The sequence below is a fragment of the Halyomorpha halys genome, unplaced genomic scaffold (genome assembly GCF_000696795.3).
Source record: "Halyomorpha halys isolate HHAL.00 unplaced genomic scaffold, Hhal_1.1 Scaffold894.1, whole genome shotgun sequence".
In the NCBI taxonomy this organism is placed as follows: domain Eukaryota; kingdom Metazoa; phylum Arthropoda; class Insecta; order Hemiptera; family Pentatomidae; genus Halyomorpha; species Halyomorpha halys.
In genome coordinates this window covers 694,481-714,729 of record NW_027110846.1, presented here as the reverse complement: position 1 = coordinate 714,729, position 20,249 = coordinate 694,481, and the positions used below count along the sequence as shown (strand labels likewise).

Here is a 20,249-nt window from a genome sequence, read left to right as displayed (position 1 = left end):
AACTTGATCGGAAGAAAAAAAAATAAATAAATAAAAAAAAAAAAGTTAAAAAATTAAAAAATAAATAAAATTTAACGAATATTACCAAAATTAAATAAAATATAAATGGCGTTGATGACCAATGAAGTTTGGCGCCACTAAACAACCAAACAAACAAACAAACGAGGAGAGGGTTGGTACATGACGTATGTACAGAGGAAATGGAGTTCCAGAGATATGCAGCTTCTTCAAATTGAGAATTAGACTATTTTTTTACAATTTATGATCATTAATCTTATTTGAAAAGTTCAAAAGCTCATTTACCAATGGCTTTAGAGCTAATGAAACAAACTGACTTTCTTACAACGCTAATTGCAGTTTTTCCAATAATAAAGACCACAAGAATACTAAGTAACTGATACTTCCGTGAAATACAAATACAGTAAAACCCACGCCAAAAAAATAAAAATAATAATATATTAAGTTCTGAGAAAGCACGAAGTTCAGTAAAAAAAAATAACAGCCTTTTTATCAACAGTTAAAAATTTAACCTTTTTAGTGCCAGGTAAAAAAGACTAAGACAACCGGCCTAAGTTCACGATTTTTACCAGAGTTTGGAAAAAGGCTCGTAAAAACCAAACAAAAAACAATATTTATATAAAAAAGCAGTGTATTAAGGACGAAATAAAGAAAAAATCAACGACTTCAATTTTTCTATAATCATTGAAAACTATATAAATAACATAGGTATAAATGATAATGAAATAAAAATTGAGTTCTCTCTTACAAAAAGTATTTGCACATACGAAACATCATAACTTTATATAGACTATTTATTATAAAGTATATATTTTGCATTTCCAAAATATTTTTTAGCGCAACAGACGCTTTTCCAACTGTTACTGCGACGTAATGTACTGCTCACAAGGTTCAAGGAAAAACTAACTTGTCCCGACGAGTTAGAGTTTATTCTTTGCTTAGTGAAGACCTGTTTGGTTGAGCTCCAAAAGATTAAACGCTAATATTAAGTATCTACGATCACATTTTTTTTATGTTGTTGAAAAACTATTTTTTTTTAATTCTGAATGAAATTAGATCATCTATAACGTATTATAAATTTATTTTGAGATAAAGCTCTCTCGCAATGCGTATAGTAAAGCACTACAAGTTCGAACGATATATCGGCGCTGGCACTAAAAGGCTTAAAGACCTTTTGAGAAGCTTTTAAGGATTTAAATATGTATCAAAGACCCTAGATGCTATTTTCGATTGCAATTTACATATTATTATCATTATTAACAGTATGTGATTTTCGTTTATGCGTGATATACGTTCGTATTTGTTACGTATCATATGCTTGTATAAAATCTGCAAATGTTTACCCGAAAGTGCGATAAGAAATATAATTATGTGGCTTATCTCAGTTATCATTGCTGTGTTTTTTAGTTCACACAAGACTATAAGTTGTCCATTTTCAATTCCTTGCTTTCTATCTATACAAAAAAAAACAACGTAAGTAGGTACTTTCATGTGTACTGCGAAAGATCGAAAAAAAGAAAAATTAAAAATATACTCTCTTCTACTTGTTGTAAAGTTACATTAGCTGCAGAATTATCACTTAGTTTTTCTGGTGAACGAGATGCTATGGATTTCCGGAATGTATCATCTTCAAACCCTTCGTTTACAGAATTCTATAGAAGATTAATCAAATTGAAGAAGAGGCATCGTTGTAACAAATTTTAGATCATATGGCACATTAAATATCCATTCCACTAGAAAGAACATTTGATTATTAATTTGACAGTTGCAGGACAAGATCAGTGGACGTTGGTGTCAGGGGATGGGATGGAAGCGTAGGCCACAGGCAGCATAAGTATAAGTCTTCCACCATATCTGAAGATGCAGATAAAGAAAATTTATAAATTTGTTTTCATTTGTACCAAAAAAGCTGAACCCTAAAAATTTTGATGTTGGGGATATTGTGGCTTTATCCAACAGCTAGATCAACAAGATTTTGTGGACACTTGAAGTTTATACGAGTACTTACCAAAGAAACTTCTTAGATTGTCCTAGTTTTAGATGAATTAAAAATAATCAAAAGTTATAATCAGCAATTGGGCCATTGAAGTAGTGCACAAACTATTATTATGCCTGACTGACAGGGTGCAATCAGGGTCCATGCAAAAATGTTACATTTATGAGGTCCAATTCAAAGATTCTACTCCACGATATTTAAGAATAGCAGTTACGAATATTATTTTGGTTCAACTAAGCTTCATGGATCCGAATTTTATTTAAACTCTTAACATTATAAACAAATGCCTCTTCCATATAGCCTATCGACGTATTTTTGAAAAAAAATGAAAGATAACCGATAAAGATTCATAAAATAAAATTCAATAACTATTCAGGTTGGAGCTAGGTTCAATCTTGGACACATAACAAGGAAGTTGTTCTTAGTAAAAATGAAAAGATCTGGAAGATTTCTCCTTATTATTACTGTTAGTCACCAAATTATGGGCATAGGAGAACAATTAATAAAACTATTGGGTGTAATTTTTCATTTGAATCCAATGCCAGAGATATTATGTTGTTATTAATGAACCATTATTCTTCGTGTCCTTTACTGGTTATGGTTCATAAAATTCTATGTCATTGTGCTGAAATCGTAAAGTATCAAATTTTATCATTTGGACAGCTGACAGAAGAGACCCAATAGGCCCAGCATAAATATTGTCGAAGTTGTTGTGAAGATTATTGCTGTAAGCACTGCTACAAATGATCGTGTACTTTATTTGAATTCCGATCTAATAGTGATACTTTTCAGGAAATTTAGAAAAACAATTAATGTGTTGAAATGTTCACAAAAAAAAAACTACATTTGAAACCCAGGAAAAAATCAATCAAATTAACTTGACTAGATCAGTAGTTGCTCCAAGTTTTATAGTTGTATCTGTTTTACGCATAATTAGCAATTAAGGAAAGTCCATATGTTAGTGAATCTCATTTATTTACTAGTTTGATAATTGAAGACGTTTTTCAGGTAGGTTGCCATTTTTTTTCATATGTTTGTGGTGGCATGATTAACGTCTTCAACGGCAATGATTGACGTTTACAAAGAGAGTGTTTGAAATGGGTTTGCCACTGTCGAAATTATTATCAACATTTTTATTTCTTTAGTATATTTCTTTTAAATCTATTTTTAATTATAATTCATTTAAAGTTTCATTATTTTACATTTGTTTTAGTGGCAAACCCATTTGAAACCTCTCGCCATATGATCAATTACAATTAATTTAATTAGGAAAAACTTGTGTTGTTATATGAAAAACTGAACGTTATGTTTATAGTAATTATGAAGGTGTTATATATGTCAAGTGTAAATATTGTTGTATTGACAAATAAAGAGCCATCTTTATCGTTACACATGAACACGCACTAAATGTTTAAATTTTTGCCAAATTATAGTTCTGAGGGAATATTTATGGTTTAATCTTCAGAACAGGAAGTGTCATTAAGCTATAACTGAAAATATACTTAATTTCTGACTCCTTTATTTTGTCCAATAATTAAACAACGCTAGACAATTAATTACATAAGATCTATACTAATACTAATTATTATTAATAATTGAATTACCTATAATATAACTTTATACACATGGAAGCTAGTTTATTGTACAATTTTTCACCCCCCAAAAAATTTACTCGAATATCCAAAAACTGTCTATGCGAAAGCGGTAATAAATAAGTGGTTTTTGTTGTTTTAATCCTATTTCGAACGCCACCCGGGCATATCCTTCGATTAAATACGCTTAGCGTACAAACTACCAGTAGGATATAAACGTTTTGATAATAGATACAATATTGCGTGAAGAGTATATTTTTGTATATAACATCGTATAAAAGATTTTTTTTTAAATTAAGAAAACGTAAATATTTATTGCAATTTAGACAAATTTACCGTCGTTTTGACCTTGTACTTTGAAAAGGTCTGCAAGAGTTGAGTCTGAACAAAATTTTATGGACCATTTTATGGGATTACCAACCTTAAGAAAAATGGGTTATTACTACCTTTATTGCCATTTTATTTAATTTTGTTTGTTCAACTATTACATTCTAGACTGTTACAATCTATAGGAAATAGATATTTACTTTTACCAAATGGAATAAATAAATAAATAGGTCATTCTCAAATAAACTGTCAGCAGTGTACGTTGCTCAATACAGCACTCAATACCACTGTTTACTTCGGAAATGATTTTAAAAATTTATTATATTTATTTTCAGAAAATTAATTTTTACCTTTTTTTCACTTCTTTATTCCTTGTTTACACCTGAACAACGTCCATTATCCTGTTCTACAAATGGAAATATTTCCAATCAATATTTAACAATTAAAATATAGTTATAATTAATAAAGTTGATATTGCATCTTAATAAATTTAAAATTAAATTTAGATACAATAATAATTATTTAAATACATATACATCTTTCATTAATTTATGACCATTTAACAAATCTAAAAAGTTTCTTGCGATTGAGCCAAAAAATCTTAGTACTTGTTTATATTTTGTCTTACTTTACTATTAATTTGTGGACATCTGTCATTTAAGTTTAAGAATAATTTTTATACATTCCCAACAGAATATAAAATTTTTCATTGGCCAGCTTCTTTTTTTAACTCTCATTTTTTGCTCTTTTAAAATAATATTTGCCTAAAACAGTTTTTTCAGTTTAAAAAATTATTTTTTTCAAGTGATTATTGGCCTTCCCATATTATTCATAATATTTATAAATTACCTTTATAAATAAATAATAATAATTACTTTCCAGCACAGTGCTCTCCATTGTTATTACTTTGGGGATTTGTCTAATACTCTTTGTCCAAGTTTTGTATTGATTTTAATTTGTTTTCTTTACTAATTTTTTAATAGTTAAAAAAATCTATTTTATTTATTTATTATTACTTTTATTACGTGGACATAGTAAATGATCATAAATTAATGAAATGATGTATATGTATTTAAATATTAATTGTTGTATCTAAACGTAAAAAAAATAAATTATTAAGGTGCAATATCAACTTTATTGAATATGACTATATATTAATTTTTGGATGTTGTTTGGAAATATTTCTATTTGTGGAACTGGGTCATGAGCAGAAGAAAAAGAAGTGAAAAAAAGGGTGAAAATTAAATATAATAAAGTTTAACAAATTAACCCTTTGGAATTTTATTTGTAACAGTACAACTAATTATTTTATATTGAAAGTTTTTAAAAATGGGTTAGGAGAAAAGGAAACTTTGGGTACTTTCAAACTTATTTATTTAAAATTAGTTTATTGAATTTTGTAAACAGAATTAGGTTAATCATAATTAATATGTAAATTAGAAAAGTTCATTATAAAATTATTAAGAATTTTCTTTACAATTGAATTTCCTTTTTAGCCCTTAATTTTTATTTATTAAAATTAAACCTCATTTCATTTTTTCTGCTCCTAAGAATGTTTGAGATATTTTTGTTCAAAATTCGTTTGATTCGTTTTTTGGAAACGACGAAAAAAAAAGCGTTATCTTTAACAAATGGTATGTACGTTAGTAAATGAAAGCTGGGCGATGAGCGCACTGCTCCAAATTTTTATTTGTATGATGACAGTCAATGAATTTATTGTATATTGATTTAGTATAAGAATATTATTTATTACTTCTAACTCATCTTTGTCTTTCGTTTATTTTATTAAGTCAGTTAAAGGTGAGTTATACACGTTTTCGTACAATTTTCTTTTTAATTAAAGATTGGTTGGGTCCCCGCGCTTCAGTCCCATCCCATCCGTCTGCTTTCAGAAACTTTTCATTATTCCATCTAAGGTCGGTGGATACTCTTGTGAAGTGATTTGAGCTCTATTTTGTGTTGCCTACTGTTATTTTATGATCACGGAAGTCACGTGAATAATTAAGGAATTGTTAAAATGGTCCACTTCTTTAAAATTTAGGCCCAGAGAATAAGCCTTTTAGAGGATAACAGCCATCAATGCGGCAGAAGATTATTATGAAACTAGTTTTAATGGATTGATATAATTCTCTGGTTCCATTTCTATTGGGCACAGACATTTCAATACTATGGTTGTATCGATAATTCCTGTCTGATAACTACAATATTGTATACATATTAAAATAAAAATGTAGAAACTTCAAATTAGACTAAAATGTGTTCAAAAAGTCTTAATTTACTTTATTACTACGTAGTAAATCACAAATGGAATCAAATTATTTATTTTTATTTTTTTATATACGGCATTATATTAAAAATACATAGATATGGTCTATAGCAAAAGGTAGAGTTGGCAACAGGTTGTTTACCTGCCCTGCACTGTACTCCTTATTGATCAGCCGGCGGTCTCTTTCCTTTGCTAACACACTCTCACTGTTGATACCTCAGCTGTATTTCTGATCTTCGAAAGGATTCTATTCTAGTTTCTACCGGACTTTTTGGACTAATCTGTCTTTGGAGAGCAACATACGCCATGAGAGAGAGGAGAATAAAATTTTAATATTACTTAATTGTTTAAATATCACACCCTGGACCTCTTTTTTATGTAACCATAAGGAAATTAAAAAAATGTATACTTTACTCGAAGAAGTTGCACGCAATATGAAAAATTAATTTTGTAGCTACCAAAAAATAAATGGACTGAAGCCGGCTGTCAATAGCAGTAGTCCCTTTTGAGAGTGATGGTCCTTACATTCTGTCACCCTTGTCCTCCCCCCCATCGATCCTGCAGGATAGGCCCTCTCAATGCCTTCCTCTGATATGGATATATAAATATCTTTTTCAAGTGTACTCAGTTCCTTTCAATCGGCTGATCCCAGACCCTCTAATAATTGATGTCTTCTATGGGGTTCTCTTGCACCTGTCATTCACTAAAACTTCTGAAACGAAAATAAAATATGCGTACACAAATCTGAGCCTGGATGATGATATTTTCTATAAATATTCTTTCATTTATTGATCTTCCAATCATTGCAAAGTTTGTTTTGTCAAAAAAGACTTCTTTTTTTTTCGGCCAAGACTCCAATTGGAGTCCTATACTGCCTAACCATGGTTGGGGGTCAAAGTTCTTCATTTTGTGGGACCACCACTCAATGAAAAAAGTCAACGTCCCAGGCCGGATTCGAACCGACACCACCAATAGACATCAAATTGGTAAGACTGTGTCTTAACCACTGAGCTATGGGCGGCCCAAAAAAAGACTTAACCTTATTAAAATATGTTTCGCATTTCCCAAAGCCGCCAACACTTGCACACTTGGAAGTATACCCAGTTCATTCAATCTTCTAGTGTAAAAAGCACAGTCCTAAACGATATGGGCTATCGCCTGTCTTTCACTACCCAAGCGATTGCCAGGGGTGGCACAAAAAACAACGTTTAAATTTACAACTAAAAAAAAATTCTTTTTTAAAAATAAAAATACGGGCAAGTGTAAAAATTATGCAATAATGGCTTGATTCAGATTTTTTGAATATCTATCCATTGGCACTTGACGGTTAGATTTCAAGCTAACAGCCTCGATGAAGGCTAGAAATTCTGGCCGAAACGTTGGCACGATAAAACAAATCAACTTATTTGTGTTTTATTTTGACCGCACCCCCAAACATATTCTCCTCGTATAAAATAGCATTCTATATTAAAAGGTCTCGAGACCATCTTTATTTCAGACCCACACGAGGTTATCAGAAATAGAACTCGAAGCCAAGTTGGAAACACGTGGTTTTGAGTTGCTAGAGATTCATCATACAAGGATTGATATCTGGTTTGGATAAAATGTTAAATTCTGTTCTTTAAATTTAAGCAAATACCCGAATAATATGTTAGTAAACTTTTTTCTTGTCTGTTTCCATTTTTCGATTCAAATGCTTTACCTTGTAAATAATACCAAGTTATAAAGAAAAAATAATTAATTCACGTTTAATTGGATGAAGTGGTGAGCATCCATTTACTAAAGATGAGTCGGAGGAGGGTCTCATCACGTGTCTTAGCCCTAGATCACGTGAACCAAGCCATAACAACATAGAGAACCTGAGTAGATTGGGAGTAGGACCGAGTATATCGGATGCTCTGAATGATAACCAGAAGAACGTGGAAATGGTCTTGGTTTTCTTAAAAAGGAATGGCCTTTTAAATAAGATTTAAACCAGAAAATCTGTTATACGTAATAAAAAATACCAACAGAAGTAATTATTTAAATTTTTTTTTCGAAATTATTTAAAGTGAAATAGAATTATAGAAATATAATATAAAGCACGAAACATGGGCGTTGATGACCTCAGGGTTTTACGCCCTTAAGCCCCAGACAACAACAACATAGAGAATTATTTTAAAATTATATAGTCCTTTAGTTTCGTTTAGTCTTTGACCCAACTCTGTCTTGAAAAAACCTAATCTCCTATTTCTCACATGGTTCCTTCTCTACCTTAAAGAAACTGAATTACCTTCTTAGCAATTCCTGTTTGAGACTCGCTAGCTCCTGGTTACCGCCTTGATATTTCCTCATTTTAACTACTGTTGTATGGTGTTCGGAGATGCCTCTAGAGATCTTGAAGCAAAACTAAAACATTTGACTAATTGCTTTATACGTTTCACCATCGGGGCCCCGAGGAACGCTTCTGACATCCGATTTTACGAAGAGTGGATTTATTCTTTCGTAAATATTTCCTGGCATCCTCTATTACATTATCAAATCCCGCTGTCTATTATACATCTCCGATCTCGTTCAGTCTTATCCTCACAACATTCCCGTATCACCCGTTCTGGGCCCACTGACGAATATGTAACTTTTTTATCATGTTATCTAGAGGAAATCAACCGATTCTAACCATGTCTCAGAATAAACAAAGAATATCATTCTTACTTCCACCCATGAGTTTATAGCTAACGTAAAGAAAAAATTTAATAATTCTTAAGAGGTTAGAAAAAGTATCAATTGACAGCCTGTCTCTTGTGATCATTCTTATTGTCAAGGTTTTCAAAGATTGGCTAAAGTGGCTGGTTGATATAACTCGATACATATTTTCAATATAGAAGAATGTTTACACTACTCTTCAAAGATCTATCCTGTATCTTAAGAGTTGGGAGTGAAAGATATTAATCATCATCGGAAAACGTAGTGCTAGAACTCGTTTTTCTCTAAATCTGATAAAAAGTAGACTGGATTGTACATTGGGAACCTAGATGCACATCCGCATGCTAGAAAGATATGGTGCGGTGCGCCACATCACATAACTCTCACCACTCTACTTCACTACATAGCCCCCAAGTTTTGTGTAAATTTATAGGATGATGTTGTAATAAGTTATCACTACAGGTGTTTAGTGAAGTTTATTTTTAGCAAAACAAATCTGAAGGTGAAAGTAATGGAAAAAGACTTTTATTTTTCTGTTGCTATAAAAAGTCATATTTTAGAGCTTCTTTAGGTTGGATTAATGAATATAAATTTTGTTCCTGCCAAGAATACGACAGTTTAACAAAGGTAACGAAGTCTTCACGCAATCGGGAAAGATGGGCGGTCTCGACTTTTCCCGTTCTAATGGAAGACTCTACTTTTCCTTCTTTAGTTATTCATAAAATTCTTTGATATTTTGTATTTATCTTAACAAATAAAAGGTACTTTGAAACATTCATCATTTAGGCCCATTCAGATTTTTCCAATGAGAATTACACCTAGCTCATATTAAAGTAATTCAACTGTGCATTCATATGGACAGACTCCATTTCACGGAGTTTGATCAAAATCGGTAGAGCCGTTTTTGATATAATCGAAACAATGTGAAAAAAAGATTCTAGAATTTTATATGAAATAGATAAAAAAAAAACCAAGATGCGAAAAAGAGTTGTTTTTTTCCAATTTAGTTGTGCTTGAGCCAAGTTAAAAAATTGTTTGGTGTTTTTCACATTTAACTTAAAAACCTCTAAAATGAGTTAGAGGGTTAAAAATTTTCATGGGAACTGAGTTGGATTTTAGAGACGTTTCTTTTAGGATCTAAACTTTATCCTACTTGACCCTCCCTTCGCCTACTTGTTACTATTGAAATAATAATAATTTTAATCCGACTTCCAACAAAACTGAAGGGAGAATTTGTATATAAGTTGAACTAGTGTTAGCAAAGATCTTATTTAAGTGTATTAAAAAAGCAAAAAAAAAAAACATAGAAAACATAAATGTATAATTTATTACAAAAGAAACGCTTCCAAAATGTCAGTATTGAAATAGCAATATGACTATTACCATATCATTCAGGCATTCCCATAACTCACATCACACCTTCTTAGTTTCGGATTAAATATATATATATTAAATATCAACAACCCTTTTAATTGATAATAAAACAGTAGAATTATTATTTGGATTTAGCTCATGAGACTTGAGCTAAGTACTCAAGATTTTTATGTAATAGAACGGATAATAAAATATTTTTAAATTTTTTTTCCATAAAAAAATACTAGTATAGAGACGGGGCTATGCTGCTTACACATTTTTAAAAAATAATGATGATAAATCTAAAATCATAAATACTAATGCATGGAAAAAAATATATATATTTAAAACTTATAATCAATTCTTAATCATTTTTTTAAACATATTTAATTGCATAAGTATAAAATGTACAATATTTGCTATATTTTTGGGATACCCTTTATACAATACAATTTTCGTTATACTAATTACACTTTACAAACTTCTGCATTTTGGCAAAACAAACCGAAGGAAAAAAAAACCCTAAACCTTATTGAATTAAAACAAAATACATAACATTGGATAGAATTAAATACATATCATTGGGTACCATGAAACACAATATATCATTATTTATCATTACATTAATGTATGTTTAGTTCTTTTGTGTTTATAATTTGATTCAGTGTGCATTTTAGATATTCTCGTGTAATATACATAGTTATTACTGAATCTGAGGCATTTGTTTTTAAATGCTTGTATTTTTTTATATTTATTGAACTATTAAAGCTCCATATGGGGCAGGCATAAGTTAAAATGGGTCTTAGAACCGCTTTATATACTATTAATTTATTTCTATTGGATAATTTTGATATTTTATTAAAGTATGGATACTTATTCAATGTTACGTTTTCACTAATCAGATTACAATGAATCGTCTCTGAAGTATTATTTTTATTAGTATTGTTACAGATTTGTTTTATGCGCAATATCAGTTAGGTGTTTATTAATGTCACACCACCTAACTGATATTGCGCATAAGAGTGAATACAGGAGTTTTCCAAAAAATAAAATGTACGAATTATACTGATTTTTATATTTTTCTTATTCGTTTTTAGAATTAATTACCCACTATTTTTTTGTATAACTTCTTTGATTAATCAATCGAACAGTTGTGGATTTTAAAGGATGATTTGTTGATAATAATGACAAACCCCAGGTGACTTTTAATTTGGTAAAAATACATTGACCAAAAAGTCACCTGACTTATTCAATATACATTGACCTAGCCGATGTGGTTTATGGGAAGTAAGCTTTGGGGTTGGTTGCCACCTCACGGACCTGTGGCCAATGAAACATTGTATCAGCTCGACAATAATCCACCAATGAACGGGAAGATATAAGTAATCGGCTTACTGGATTCCGAGTTCCTAATTGTCTATTGCCTGTGGGAATCCGGCATAAGAAGATTATATAATCGGTGCGTCTGTTACAATCTTGTGTTTCATCATTTCTTTCACCATCATATAAACACCGAAAAGTATTTCAAAAATGTGCCTAATAATATTGATTTTGTAATAATGTTAATTTTGTTTTATTTAATAATAAACTTTTAGGGTTATCAAATTATTTCTGAGACATTACCACGCCCCTCCATAGGCATAACAAATGCATTCACCGGCTGCACATAAATACCAGTATTTAATGGCTTTCATTAGCTAGTTTGTTATTTTTATAACCTGGTAACCTTAATAACATGGAATGCAAAAAATCGATTTATTTTCTCTATTTTTTTACTCGAGATTACTCCGGGATCCACGCAACCTCACAAAGTAAGTACCCTTAATTGGCGAAAATCTAGTAGTAGTCCGTGATCATGAACAAATCGCCTGCTTGCAGAACTGTTAATCAAGCAATAGAACTTCATTAAAAAGTACTGAAACTCTGACCCTTTATGGTTTGTAGCGGTGCATACTTTCATTTTTCATTTATACGAGATTGATTAACACATAATAGCTAATTGTTTTTCCTCAGGATATCTCGATTTGTTTAATCAAACCGTTTAAAATATACTTCAAATTGAAGATTTTTATTTGCAATTAAAAAGGTATTCAAGTAATTATTAGTAACCTAATAATACTAATATTTAATTTGTTTTTCATCACTATAAAGAACATCGACTATTTCAAAACGTAAATGAATGTTTGCTCAATGCTAGAGACCATATTTTGAATAAATGTAAATAATTAATCGAGTTTATCATCCAACGATACAGTGTGCCTAAATGAGTATATTACAAAGGTCGTATAGGTTAGTAGTCAATAAGCTGATAAATCACTGTCCTTGATTTTGAATCATCGGAGCGAACCTGGGTTTCACGTGGTTCTCTTTATTTCGTGCCTAGTAAAATTAATCACGACCCTAGAAATGTTATAGAAATCTTTGAGTTTTTAGTCAGAAATACTAGATATTCTTACGCTTGTCTAATAAATATGCAAGTTAACCTATAAGTAATTAAAAATGAATTTCTTTCATTGTCATTATAGTGTTTCAAAAGACGTTGGTAAAGAGTTTATCAATCCCTAAGGGTGTGTAGGTCTTATATGGTAAATTAACTATTACCGTATATTTTTATTTTTTAACCTCTAAACTATTGTTAGTAGAATAACTATAAACGTAAGTAAATTTCATTTTAATTAAATTGCACAAATTTAAGTAGGAGGTATAAAGTTCTAGATTTTGCTCATTTACAATCAATGGATTTCAATTATATATCTTTTGTTGAGATTCTGATGTTCAGATGTAAACATTTTACCCATAAAAAGTTTTAAATTTATTCATTTTTTTTTGTTCCACTACTTTCTAGACTGACACCTTTGTGGGCGTCCTCTTGGTGGTAATGTCTGGAAAATTATGTTTGTGCAGTGTTAAAGACTATCAAAGAATTTGGTGTGCCTTCATGAGATGAATTCCGTCACTGTCGGCAGTCCAAGAGTCGAATGGATGTAGTGAGTTTTCGCTAGCCATCATAGGTACTCCGTAGAGGAGGGCCGATCTGAGAATACTTTTGTACATCGGTAATTTGAAGCTGAGAGAAAGGTTAGGAGATGTTAGCTGGTGATTAAGCCTGTAAGTCTTAACCCTAACCAACTTGATCTCTTAAAGCAGAGGCGAGCTGATGTCAGGTATCTATCAAGGGTAACACCTTGATACATTACATTCTGCCGGTTTGTTCTCGCATCTTGCTACCATATAGACTTTAGGAAGAGGGTGCTTGTTCTTCTGAAAGGAGAAAATAATAGTCAGTCTTCTTGAGATTAACTGTAATATTCAGCCCTCCCATTTTCTTGGTGATTTCCCTACAAGTCTTCTCCGCCTGCCATAGAGCTGTCTCTGCACTCATTGAACTGCTGTAGATGGCTATATCGTCGGCTTAACAGCTCTGTCGTACTTGGCTCCAACAGTTTCAGCTGTGTACACTGAGAAAAGTTCTGGAGACAGCACGATTTTTGTCATATTATATAGGAGAAATATTGGTTTTAGAAAAACAACCTCACTTCTCGGTACAGCCAAATTCTAAACAACTTTTACTAGGCTCTTTTTATGATAATTAATTAATTTTACAACATTATGATATTGGGAATTATTACATCTGTATAATATATCTTATGTATATATAATCTTATCTTATATATTACATCTTTTGTACAATATATGTGTGTATATATATAATACATCTCTATAATATATTATGGACACATAAGAGATAGGTCATTGTGTATTTGTAGGGAAATTTATTTATATTTTAACATCATTAAATTTTGTATATCAATTGGAAGGATATTTTCTTTATAATTTTTTTTTTTTTTTTTTTTGTGATTTTTACTTTTCAGGTCCTCCGTTTTTTCTAACCTAGCTTATTTTTTAAATCCGAACCAGCAAATATTTTACTTTTGGGTTAGTTTTCCATTCACAAAAGCGCCTCTCTCCAACACATAAATTACTTTTTTTCCTTTCATACGGACCACAACATACTGGAAGCAAATATTTGGGCCAAGTAGGACACAAGTGTGGCAAGGTGATTTTTGTAAAGTGGATGAAACCGTAGTTGGTAGAATTGACAGGCTTCGGTTGAAACCTAACGCCATCCATCTTAGAGGCATTAAATATGGCATCTTCAAGTTCAGACTCCCTCCCATAATTCTCTAATAGAGCTTTGCTTCATTAGTGGCACATCTGACAATTATTTAAAATTTTATTTACAATTGTAAGTTTTCCAAAGATAGTACCGTAGACTGCGCTTACTTCCTTTACTGAAGTCGTCCTACAAACCTGCATAAAGCTGTTAGAGCTATAACATATTATCTTCAGCCTGCAGAACAATATCTGGAAAATCTTAAACACAATAAAAAAAAACTTGTTTTTGTCAGATGAGCCTCTATTCAAGAAAAACAGCGAAATGGTATATTTTTTAACTTATCATTTTTGTTAATTAAATTATTCAACCGTGTAATAAGTGCAATTCAATCATTTATGTGCCGTTTTAGTGCATTTAACTATGCATGCGCTTCTTTGAAGAAAAAACGAATTTTCCACTGTATTCAGCTTACAAATTAGAACTAAATAGTAATTTTAGTGGCATTTTAGCAAGTGATTGACGCCGACAATCTCACATCTCGTTAAAATCAAAGTGTTTCCTAGCATTGAAATTTTCCCGCTTGCCATTCATGTTAGGATATCCTCGCTTAAATCTGTTATCAGCGGCCAGGTTAAAGGTTACTGTATATCCAATTCATCCTCACACTTTATCCATTTCATAACCCTGAATGAAACTCTCGACGAGGGGTTATCTTAATTAAACTTATGTAATTTCAAAATTATTACCGCGCATCCCAAGGTCTATTTGAGATTGGATATCATTCAGAACAAATATAATTTCAAGTGCGTACAATGACACGTGTAAGTTAACTTACACTACAATTAAGATAATAATGAATGCTTAGTCAAACTGTCTGGCATCGGGTAGATAATGAACTGTATTCATATACTTAAGGCGTGAATAGTTTTAATATGTTTCTTATAGGTGTACTAACATTTTGCAATGGACGACAAACTCAAGAACGTAAAAAATATATAAAAGCCACATTTATAAGTTAATAAATATTTTTAAAAAATATTTAAATCATCAATAAATTATTTTAGATGAATTTATGTAAATGCTATATTAAGATGTTAAGTAGTATCTAAGCATCCTAACTTTATACCGACGGAGATTACTTAATGAGCAGTCATCTTAATATTTCATTCTATTTCATTTTCTAATTAACGGATTGTAATAGCTACCTTCACTCCTTTAAGAGAATAGATAAAGTGTAAAATTGCTTGGCAAACTATAAAAAACTTTGTTTTTGTGGTTTAAAAAAAAATCAGAAACATTTGAGGGGTAATATCCTAAGCAGGAACGCCTGGTCAAAAAAATTATTAGGTACTTATATTTTTGTATATTTCTGTTTTTTTGACTTCCCAAACTCAATATCTCTCGGAAATCAAAAGAAATTCAACAAATTTGGATTAACGGGTGGAAAGCTGATGAAATAAAACAATGTTTTTTGTAATTCTTAAAGTTCTTACCTCGGAAATTCATTGTAATATTCTACGTCTTATTTATGAAAAATATTCATTTTAACTCGATTACTTTGCTTAGGCCACCATAATCGCCTAACGAAGAAACATTTGTGGAAGATTTGGTTGCTATCTTACATAAAATTCCATTTAGATTTCGAAAATGATAAAAAGTGATTTGGATTTTTATAGGGGGAAAATGTGGTTTCTCGAAAAAAAAAAAAAAAAAAAACTTAATAAAATAATAGCTCGACAACGGATTGAGATAGGAAGTTTTGCTTAGTGGCATTGAACTGTAATACAATGGACTGCATTAAATAACACTGTTTAGGCGTAATCTGTTTCTTTTTTAATTACATAGTTCACACAAACAAGCATAGCTTATGAACTGAAAACCAATGTTTCATCCAACTTACTTCTAGATTAAGATACAAAGAGAGTACAACCAATGAGGCTGTATACTACAAAATTTTATTATTGTTAAACTATCCCTCCCTCGATTATTGGTATTTACTTATGCCCTTGATAACAAAACTATTATTAAAGAAGCAGATATACTTTACGATAGCTGTGGATTACCGACTTCTGCCCTTGTGATAAATTAACATTTTGGGAAATCAAAAATATTTTTTTTACCTAACACCTTATCATTTCTGAAATACAAGGAAGAGAAGGATTATCCTGTAGGTTCCACCATATTCTAACCAGAGTGTGGAGGTCGAATTTCCATTTCTTAGGTCCGCCACGAAATAAAAGTGTCAACAAAGTTTCATTTTCTATTATCTGGAAATAATTACGCAACTCAATTTCGATATTATTTTGCTTGAAAATAAATAAATGATTAGATTATACCATGATGTACGTTCCACGCCCTTGTATATAGCAGTACTTTGAAAATCGACAGTTCCGGAAAATGTGAATTTTGGTTGACATAATGGAACATTCCGCAAAGAATAACACGTTTGTAAAAATGTTTACCTTTTGGCTTTAGATGGCCTGAAAGCCGGAGTAGGTTTTCCGATAAAGTCTATTGCTCTGGAAAAGTGTTTAAACTATTTTCTCATAGAAAAGGTAGTTTTCCTTCCTTTATTCAACCACTCAGGGTGTTAAACCGAACTACATCAGAGTATTTACTTGTATAATGGAACACTTTAGTGAGCTTTACTTAATATTCTCTATAGACTTAAATGAATTATTTTTTTTCATTAATCTTTTCCTTAGTAACAGATACTTCTTACCTTAATAGCTCATACATTTTTTTTGTATCAAACAATTATAAGTATGCCTTGATGTCAAAGTTAATTTTCAGTAGTTTATGAAATAGGTTTGTTTCCTTGGTCATTATGATACGGATTTCAAAACTTTAATGCCTGTCTCAACCCTTACAAAGGTGAATAGTTTAAATTGCTCCTTCTAATACAAAGAGAAACTCCCCTTTCTCTTAGTTTGTTCCTTTGATAGTAATAGGAAAGTAGGAGCTTACAGTGGTTTAACATTGCCGGTGGTCCGATTGAGCGCTCCAACTATCTTATAGTCTCCTCTTACAATATAAAAAACATTGTGTTTGTGATTTAAAAAAAAAAAATCAGAACAATTTGAGGGGTAATACCTTAAGCAGGAAAGCCTGGTCAAAAAAATTATTAGGTACTTATATTTTTGTATATTTCTGTTTTTTGACTTATCAAACTCAATATTTCTTGAAAATAATTTCAAAATAAATTCAACAAATTTGGGTTAACCCTGGCTGGAAAGCTGATGAAATAAAACAATGTTTTTTGTAATTCTTAAAGTTCTTACCTCGGAAATTCATTGTAATATTCTACGTCTTATTTTTGAAAATTATTCATTTTAACTCGATTACTTTGCTTAGTCCCATAATCCCACCATAATCGCCTAACGATGAAACATTTGTGGAAGAATTGGTTGCTATCTTACATAAAATTCCATTTAGATTTCGAAAATGATTTGGATTTTTATAGGGGGAAAATGTGGTTTATCGAAAAAAAAAAAAATTAAAAAATAATAGCTCGACAACGGATTGAGATAGGAAGTTGAGGAAAGTAGGAGCTTACAGTGGTTTAACATTGCCGGTGGTCCGATTGAGCGCTCCAACTATCTTATAGTCTCCTCTTACAATATAAAAAATATTCCTGCTAGACTTAGGGAATTTCTGTTCTATTCTAATTTTATTATTTTCTGTAACTAATATTTTCTGTCTTAAGCTATTAAAGGGAACCCATGATCTTTATTTAAAAAAAAAATTATACATTATTTTATTTCTAGCAGTTTCATTTTTGCCTGCTACTTCCAAAACTACTACAAGTTTTGTTTTTTTAATTCTAATTTTTGTCTATTGGAAGTCAATATTTGTGCTAGAAATTTTGTGATTTTAAAATTGAAATATTAATTCTACTGTTTTATTATCGTCTCTATGGGGTTTTTATATATTCGGATTTAATCCAAGAGTATTGAAGTGTGATGGAAATATATCTATAAAAAATATGGACAATATATTATGTTATTACTCAAAATAACGGAAATTTACCTCGTTAAGTCTCGTGATGACTTAAAAATTACACGATTAATTGAAAATTAAGGTTTAACCAAAGGATACTTGTACTCATTTGTAAATATAATAATAAATTTAATGATTTTAATATGATATAGAAGTATGAAACTTATAAAAACGTAAAAAAGTAGCAATGTACTTGTACCAATATTAATTTATAAATCTTGAACGGGAAAATGAGGTGATCAGCTCGAAACTTTGATCACAAAAAAATAAAGTTCATGAATTTATCAGGTAAAGTTATTTTGCCTGAACATATTATTTGCATATAGAAGAAAACACCCTTAGAAAAATAGTTAAGTTTTGTGAACATGACAGTTATATATTTAATTATTTATTAAACTGAGGCATTAGCAATCCCTGATTCCTAATAGTAATCAAAGCAACAGTTAAACAAGTAAGGTTGCCTTAATTTTTTTTTTTTATTTATTATTATTTTTTTTTTTTTTTGCTAGTTATACTACTCCAGTAATTCAATGTAAAACATTTTTCGAACAACTATAAGGCATACCAAAAAAAAAGTATGCCATTTTTCGCGTTAAATTGTTTATAACAATCGCTAAAAAGTATTGTAATTTTGTTTTCCAAAAATCGAATATTCCTTCGAAAAAATATTTGGCATTCCAACCTGCTGTTTTGATTTATCTCTATTTGTATATTTTAAAGGTAAAAATAGTAAAAAAGTGACAACAGATTTATTTATTTATTTGATGTGTACAGGCCTCAAATATTTCCTTCACTGTAAAAAATTAAAAATTGATCTGGCCATAATTTAAAGTTTCAAACTTATAAATGTAAACTACAATGAAAGGAAATTAAGAAGAAATAGAGCTACTAGAGTTGGTGTAACAGTTTTTGTGAATTTTTGAAATGTTCTTAATCATGTTCAATGCACGACCTACAAATATTTGCAGGTCTTATTTGAAATTCACATCCCTTAGTAAACAAGAATTGATCATAATTTTAAAAAAAAAAAGTCAATTAAAAATGGACATATTAATAAAGTAGCGATTTAAAAATATCATATCTATTTATAAGTTTATGCTATATTAAACAAAAAATATTAGAAACTGAGCTACTTTAGTACAGTTGTATTTTTCTTTCATTTATATTTGAAAAAAATAATTTTGATTTCATTATTTCATTATTACTTACCTGAGGAATGAATGTTTATTAATTTTCGCCAGAAATTTGCTGCCTAGACATAAATTATTGTTCAACTTCTACACGAGGTCAAATCTGATGGGGACCTGGAATTTAAACCAAGATGTTGGAACTAAATAAAAATAAGTTATGCTTATCAGTGTTATCTCCATTGACCAAACAACCCCCTGACAAATTTCCAGTTATGTTTATGTATAATCAACTATATCACACAATTATGTAACTTTAATAATTTTTAATGATGAGAAGATATTTGACCGTAGATAATATATACGAGGAGAAAATGGTTGGGGGTGCTGTCAGTAAATGACAAAAATAAGTTGAGAGAACTTAGTTAATAGTGCCAACGTTTCGTCTAGAGCTTCTAGCCTTCATCAAGGCTAACAACAAAGAGCAAGATAATAACAAATAATTTAAAAAAAAAAATAAAAAGAGAAATTATAAACAGAATGATATAAGTAAATAATCAAAATTAATAAGAATATAGTGATGAAAAAAGTGTAAAATAGAACATTTAATTAAATATGTAAGTAGGATAACATAATCAAGGATATAAACATGTTTAAGTTATATAATGCAAAGAAACAAAGAAATATGAATATATTAATTTAATAATAATTAAAAAATTAAAGTTACGGAAAGAAAAAATAAATAAAAGAAAATATATGTTTATTTTCATTA

At 30.3% G+C, this 20,249-nt stretch overlaps 1 protein-coding gene across 3 annotated transcripts in view; it reads left to right on the top strand.

The window, feature by feature from the left end:
* LOC106686893 (monocarboxylate transporter 9) overlaps positions 1-20,249 on the top strand; it is a 62,863-nt gene that overhangs the window by 22,840 nt on the left and 19,774 nt on the right. The window contains exon 1 of one of the 3 annotated variants that reach the window (XM_014430486.2): positions 12,087-12,170. The exons of 1 other annotated variant lie outside the window; for it this stretch is intronic. The gene's annotated coding sequence lies outside the window, so the exon portion shown is untranslated. Of the gene's footprint in view, positions 1-12,086; positions 12,171-20,249 lie in introns of those variants that run through there. One more of the 3 variants, XM_067048937.1, reaches the window with a different exon arrangement.